The following is an 8,212-nucleotide window of genomic DNA, read 5'->3' as shown; positions in this document are numbered from 1 at the left end:
CTCTCTCTCTCTCTCTCTCTCTCTCTCTGTGGTAACACAGCTCTCTGCTCAGTCTGACGTTTTTCAGCACCTCCTTTCACATACACTCGCTTTATTAGGAGAAGCAGAGCCTCCCTCCTCCCTCCTGCTCAGCCCACTCCCCTCCTTCCCCGGCGCCTTCAGCTTTGCCTTCTGTTTACCCCCTTTCTCCCCCCTTCTCTCTCTCTCCTTCTACACCTTTGTCATTCTCTTTGCCGCTGTCACTCCTTTACTAATTCCTCCTGCGTTTTCTTCTTCCCTCCACTTTCTGCATCTCCCCTTTTTTTTTTGTTTTAATCTCCTTCTCCACCGTAACTCTGGTGTCTTCTTTATCATTTTCCTTCTGCCTCTTTTTCTTTGTCATTGTCTCTGTCATGTAAAAGTGGGTCAAACATGAAAGCAATGTTAGATGTGGATGGTAGCTGGAACTGAACCTGGAGGGATATCAGAGGGAAAGCAGCGGGTGAACTCTCGCTTTCTGCTTAAAATCCTTGATACCCAACACCCTCGTTTTAATAGATCTAATCTAACATTTCTAGGGGGGGTTTAAAAAAAAAAAAAAAAGCTTAATGGCTCCACCGAAACTACTGAAGCCTTTAACCTCAAACACAGAGCCTATAAAGTTAACTCTAACAGGCATTACATAAGGCAGAGTAGCACAATGCTTCCAGTGTGGGATGATAACGAAGTGTCCAGGGCTACAGCACGGACAGCGCTACATGTCTGTTTGCTTTTACGCACTTTTTTTTTTTGTGCAAGGCTACAAAACAATACCTTGTCTGTCTTTGAGTCATGGTCACAGGAAGCCCGGTTGATATTCACACACCGGGGTGCACTCACCACAACAATGAAGCACCAGTCCCCAGTGCTGCTACTTGTATGAAGAGAGAAAAAATTCCCACCATCAGCAGAAACCCGTTAATGCATGGGTGTGATCAGTATGCATGCTAATGTGTAGAATGTAATCAGCAGTAGTGGCATTAGGGGAATGCTTTGGTGTTGTTTTTTTTTCATGGTGGAACCGCCGACGTATTGTTTTCCTTGGAGCCTTCGTTGTATTTTGTGCGTTGATAGAAGAAAAACATTATTTTTTATTATGACAACAATAATCCTCCACTTAATCACACTCCCAGTGACAAGCAGAGTATTTCCTTCAAGATGGCGCTGAGGTCCTATTGTTCGGCCCGGATGTGTAAACGCTTCATCAGTCTGTCACCAAATATGAAAATCCTCATTAGTAACAGTAAAATATCCGTCTATCCAGTGGTGTGCGCAGCGAGAGGCCACGAGGGTCTCAGCGCCGCCGCTTCCTACGCTCCGAGCACCAAGTACACGTCGGTTTGGTTCAAGTGTCTCCCAAGTGCTGATCGGGTTGGACCAAAGGCGCGTTTGAGGCGCTAAATTTTGAATTTAAACAGGTCACTGCAGTTCAAATGGTTATCTGTTTTCCTCACGTTTGAATGAACGTTTGAATTTCACATTAAAAGAGAAGGCAGCTAGTTAGCTTAGCATTAGGTAATGCTACATCTCCTATGTAATCCTAAGTAGAGATGTTTAAATGTCCTAAATATACATTTCGACTAGCTGATCATCCATCCATCCATCTCTACACCTTAATCCTCTTTAGGGTCATGGGGGGCTGGAGTCTATCCCAGCTGACTCAGGGTGAAGGCAGGTTCACCTGGACAGGTAACCAGTCTATCACAGGGCTACACTTAGGCCCTGTTGAGACTTAGCAAAAACTGTGATATTTCAATGGGCCTTTGGTTTTCACGTAAACGAAGCTACAAGTCAGAGAAAACGATCACATCTGAAATCTCCGGTCAAAGTGGAGATTTGGGAAAATGAATTCAAACTCATTGTCCGATGTTTGACTCAGTTGCTGCTCATACTCGGTGCGCTTGTCAACACAGGCAGCGACCAATCTGCTTCAAACTGAGCACGAAATATGATTCCAGTAATCTGCTAATTGCTTTATGGAGCCTTCAAAACAAATCTTAAGTCATATTGTCAGAAAAATGGACAATTAAACTTTAACCAACCTCCGTTTGGGTGAGGTTCAGTTAATCAGACGACGTTTGTAATTACCGTTTAGTCGTTTGCTCTTGTCTGATAAACTCCGTCTTTACGTTTGCATGTAGGCAGGAGGAGACGGAGTTTGTCGTCACAGTATGCGTCACATGTGTCCGACCATGTTTACAGTTTGGCTACTGGGATAGAAATCCAGTACTTTACTGGTTTTGTCCTCTAACGCCACATTTAGGAGCAGCTCCACTTCTCTGTCGGTCCAAATAAACGACCCTCGCACCATTATCGTTGAAGTAACAGGAAGTAATTCGTTGTTGTGCTTTTTCCAGGATTCTGATTGGCTAGCGTGCTTCTTGTTACACTGCCCCCTGTAGGTCTGGCAGCTCATAGCAGCTCTTAATGACGTGTTTATGCAGGGTTGTGTTTTTTGAAAGCAATCTGGTGTGAACAATGTTATTTTTGAAAACGTAGATCCGTTTTTGTAAATACCCGGCTATGTGTAAACGTGGCCTAAAAGAGAAGGCAGCTAGTTAGCTTAGCATTAGGTTTGTTTTTATGCCTGTCAAAGAAGAATTTCTGTCACTTGTGACAGACAATAAAGTTTATCTTATCTTATCTTATCTTAATGCTACATCTCCTATGTAATCCTAAGTAGGGATGCTATTATCAGCAAATTTTGCTGTCGATTAAAAAGAAATTTACATTTAGATTTGCTGATCATAAAAAAAAGGAATTAGGAGCCATAAGAAACTATTAATTATGTTCTTTGATCATAAAAACGTATTCTAAACGCTGCCGAAATCTGTGAAATTATCCTACAAAACATGACAAGGCACTAAAATGAACAAACATTTAAAATAAATACCTTGCAAGTCGATGCCTGTGCTGACCGTGGTTCCGCATTGCTCCAGTCCGGCGCTTCTCTGCCACGTTCTCCTGATGCAGCTCACAAACAAGCCTATTTTCATTCTTTTGTTTTATGAGATGTCATCTGTCCCACTTTCCACCTTGCGAGATTAATGTATCCAGGCCGTGGTGAAGCGAGCGGGGAGCTGCCGTCTGCTGGGGCTGCAGCCCTGTACAGGTGTTGTGCATTAAGAAAACACTGATATTAATGTAACTGTGTGGTGTGTGTCTGCTGCTGACTAGTGAGGATCGGACTGCTGGTCGGTGACAGGTACGTATGACCGTGTGTTCATTTGTGAGCTTGAGAGGTATTTATAACATAATCAGTTTACTCTGTTTCTTGTTAAGCACAGATATCTGGAAGATGCTGGTTGGAGCCTATTGTCAGTACAAACATGACAAGCAATAAAGACTTCTGCATTTCACTGCTGATGGGGAAGCAGATCAGCGTATTTTTCAAAATAATAAACTCTGAATGTCTCCTTGTCAGCTGAAACACTTTGGTCTGCTGTGATCTTAGAGCCTAAAAGTTGCTCTTTAAAGTGAAGCGAGACGACTTTCTGAACACAAACTAATGAAATTTTAAAGCTGCGATCTTTGTTCAATGAATTTAAGAAGCATTATCTTCATTCAGTCTTTTAATATTTCGCATCTGCCTGTTTCAGCCCCTAAATCAAACCCTGGCCTCAAGGAGCCCGTGTGATGCCACAGAGCTGCTAAAGCAACTTTAATCATATGACACCAAGAAATACTTTCGAAACGATAAATTAAAACGAGAGCGGCTGAAATAAACAAAAGACGGAAACGGTCGTAAACCACTGCACGCAGCGCGACGTCAGATTCCTGCTTCTTCCCTTAAAGTAAAGCCAATTAAACCAATCTAAATGAAATAAAAATTAAACAGGAATGTCAGCGACTCCAAACTCCACTAATAATTAATAAAAATAAATCTTAACAGAAGATCCAGGACGGTGCTGGTGGAGACTGGAGGTCCTCCCTCTCTGACTACATGCAGATCAGCTTCCCTGAACAATCAGCAGCAAAGAGGGACGAAGAGCACAAAGATGAATAATAATTAGCTTTTTTTTTTTTTTCCAGATCCAGTAAAATACTCAAGGCACCATTAAGTAAATGAACATTAGCCAGCTGGGTTTTTAATCAACTTTATTAGTTTAACTGATCCATTAGAACGCACCTGGATCAGCCCGGGACGGACACTCTGGATCAATTAATCAATCAATCAATGAAATTTTATTTGTATAGCCCTTTACAAGGTACCCAAAGTGCTTTACAACAAAGCCGTAAAGACAGTAAGCAAACACATAAAACACATGTTTTAGACTGTGGAGAGTGCCACAGCGCTGCAGGTTAATTAAAAGCCTTCCAGAAGTACTTAAAATAGACCGAAACAATAAAAGAAGTGAAGAATAAATAGAATCAGTGCACATAAAAACAGGACTGCCCTCGTCCGAATTAAAAGCCAATGTAAAAAAGGTGGGTCTTCAGATTTGATTTAAAAATGCCAAAGTGGTGCGACTGTCAGGGGGCAGTTTGTTCCTCAGTCTGGGAGCAGCGACAGCAGAAGAACGCCGCTGTTAAAGCAGAAGCTGACCCGAAGAGCGCAGGTCCTGGCCAGGATCACAGATAGTTAACATGTCAGATAAGTAAGAGGGAGGAAGGCCACTGACGGCACTAAAGACAAACAGCAAAAGTTTAAAATCAGTTCTGAAACGAACTGGCAGCCAGTGGAGTGACGACAAGATACGAGTAATGTGTTCACGTCTGGACGTGCCTGTTAAAAATCGGGCGGCAAATACGTTCGGTTTATCTAAAGAAGCCTCGATTTCAACTTTTCAACTCGTCATATGTTCTCTATGTTGGGATAAAGCAATAAAACTGACTCCGTAGTTAAAGCCACAGAGGTTCCGGTGCTTTGTTTTCACAGAAAAATTCATCTGTGGAAATCCACATCATCTGACAATTACGTCCTGCTAAATACTGACAAAATTCACCAGAATGTTTCTCATTCGAGAACAATTTGTGTTACCTAAGAACATTTGAACTGTTGCCACTTTTCAGTCTGAGCAGAAACCGCAGCCTGTCAACAATAAAACGACAAGTTTTAAAAAAAAATCAGAGTCCTTGTGTGCTTTGTGTATAAGTCCGGCCCGTCTGCTCCAAGCTGAATTAAACTGGCAATGAATGATCACTGAGATATTTACCTTCCAGCACTCACCCTTTTTTATTCTTTAAATATAAACACCAGGGGTTTAATAGGTCTCTAACAGAGGTTGTTTCTTTCTAAGCAGGAGACAGAATATTGCACATTCCCATTTTAACGTCATGAAAAGTAAAAACAAAACAAAAAAGGAAGAACTATTTTTTTTTCCATCAACTTGCTGGAACTCTCTGATCTTTCACAGCGCTCCGTGTTTTCCTCATTTTACCAATTGCATGACGCAACAGCCAACAGTTCCTCCTGAGGATGAGAAAGCAAACCGACAGAGCAGAAGATGGGAAAGGAAATGAGAGGTTTCGTTCGAGAAGCCTTGTGACGTTTGCTGGACCACGCATTTAATCAGCAATCAGTGAAACATGACAATCAATAAATCAATGCTTTATTTCTACGGCCTCTCTCTCGCTGACTGGCGCCCGGAGCGGCTTTTAGTCAGAGAGCAGCTGTTAAATGAAATGCACCGATAACAGCGATATTTCACGTTTTAATGTCTCCGGCTCGACCTCTTAACGGGAAGCGATGTGCTCGGCTCGGGCCGCGTACGTTGCCACTGTAGCAGCGGATGTCGACAAGCCGCACACTCAGAGACGGACCTCCTTCCTCTTGTGTTTACCGCCTGAGGTTTGGTTGTTTGTAGAGGAAATGTGGCAACAATTGAAGAGCTCCGAGTAAACTTGCACGACTTTGGTCAAGTGCTAGACGGCGAGCACTTCTTCCAACACGACGAGAAAGAGATTTTCATAAACTAATGTTGTTTATTAGGAGAGTTCATTGTGGTTTCTTGGCACCAACACTCGACCTACCTAGAGCTGGGAGTTAAGCACAATTATTCTAAAAGCTCATCTGCAGTGGCTCGAGACAGCAAAGTCCATGAAGCCTCGTCCGTTTCCTCTCTTTCTGACACATGCCTCAAACACATGTGCTGAGCTGCTTCTTCTTCTTCTTTTCTTTTTAATCACACATTTATTTCTGACTTTGCGACGTCAGACCTTCGCTTCACACTCGGTTTATTGTTTGACTCATGCACTGAGATGTGCACTTTCTAGGAATCCTAGTTAGCAGTGTGTATTACCACTATGGGGAAATTCAATGAATACGGTTTACTTTAGTCTCTGTAACCATAAAAGGCAAGATTTATTCCTCAGTGCGTTTGCCAAATACAACACAATAAAGCTCAGGGCTCATTTCCATCGTTGTCTTTCATATATAAACAGCATGAATAACACATGCCGGCGTGGTGGAGTCCAACGAAGACGTCGTTTTGAAACAAACAAAAGAAGCGACCTAAATAATTAAAGGAGAAAAAAGTTCAGATGTGACTTCTGCACTGCAACGAGTCGAGCGTTTAACATCAACAGGAGAGCTGCTCCACCATCCCCAACATTAAAGTCGCCTCTTGGCGCTCGTTGCGTTAAATCACACCAGACTAAGCATCAACCGCTTCCTATGTTCCAGTGCAGCGGTGTCTCATGGGAGACATAACTTGTGACACAGTTCGGAGCCCTGTTATTACTTTTTATGCATCTCTGTGTCTTTAATTTTTAATAATAGTGTACTGATGTGTTATTGTTTGGTTTTATTTTGCTTTATTAAAGTGTCCTTTCCCCCGTCCTCCACAACAGTGTTAACAAAGCAATAAAATACGGAAACTGACTCTCTAATCAGTAATTATAGCTCTATAAGCAGCTTCCCTTTTGTTGGTGGGATGCTGTCCTCGAGCAGCTATTTAGCTGTTGTAACTGGATGTTTTATTAGGCTTCCGTGCCAGCGATCGCACAATCAGCTCGTCGGACGCATTAATAAACTGCGGAGCCGCACTGGCATCAGCGTCTGTTGTGATTGATAATATTTTAACTGTGGCCAACTTCAATGCACCCAAAAAAATGTAAGGGGCCCCTCTCCTGAACTTGTATACATACTTTATTTATGAGAAATGTAACATCTGCCGCCATAGTTGCGTCAACAGCTCGAACCTTTACATTACAGTGTGGCTGAGGAATGTCCGACTTACTGGAAGTTGGTCAACAGCGTCATTAATTGTGATAACGACTACACACGACGACCACCAAACAAAACTATTATTTCTGTGGTTTCCGCCCAAAAAAGCCACAACCAGCTGCGAGGCTGAATGGATCTGTGTCTGGTTCATCAGAAATGTTTCGGCATGCTGTAGGGAAACGTCAGTCCATCACATTCATTCAGAAACATCTTGACAATAATCGTCTATGTGCAGATATTCCTGGTGCTAAAAGATGAATTCTAATCATAGCTTAGAGCCATGCTTGATGCAGGACTCATCAGCATCGCAATCTAAAAGAAATAATAAGAGGTTTGTGGTTTCTTTTTGCAAGGATGTACGTTAGAGGTGCAACAATGCTGTCCACAAGAACTGGTGATGTCATCATGTGTGTGTTTTAAGTCAGAAAGCTGAACATAAAGTTCTGACTGTGACCTGTATCACTATCTCATGTGACCATCAGTAATGCGACCATGTTGGACCAGCTCTCTTCTGTTTGGGGAGGCACAGACCAAGTTCACTGCTGATCTCAGCACAAGAGAAACGGAGGAACACTGATGGACCAAAAATATCCACATGGCCTCCGTCAGCGTGTTGCAATCGACGCAGTCTGTCGGGGGGAAAGTTGACCCTCGTTGGGTCTCGAAAAGAGGAAGAAGTTTTGGAAACATCTGGAAACCGATGCAATGGTTGGAAAGCTCACTAACAACATCTAACAATCACAGCCATATGAATCGATGGTGTTAGCTCGGCCTCGGGTCAAAACAAGGTTTCAAAAAGTGTAATGTTGGAGCATTAATTAAAAAACAGACACATACGATTACTACAAATTTGCACAACCACCAGATCTTTTTTTTTTAATGAGGCCCAAATACATAATGTGCTTTTTTTTCCAGAAGTACCTTCCTAAGCTGTCTTTAAACACATTCAGGACACTTTTCCTACTATATACTACATCCTGATGCGTTTTCAGGACATTCTGAAACGTGAGATTTTTTGACAAAAAT

The sequence above is a fragment of the Stegastes partitus genome, unplaced genomic scaffold (genome assembly GCF_000690725.1).
Source record: "Stegastes partitus isolate 25-593 unplaced genomic scaffold, Stegastes_partitus-1.0.2 Scaffold387, whole genome shotgun sequence".
NCBI classification, from domain to species: Eukaryota; Metazoa; Chordata; class Actinopteri; family Pomacentridae; genus Stegastes; species Stegastes partitus.
Note: the sequence above shows the minus strand (reverse complement) of the source record.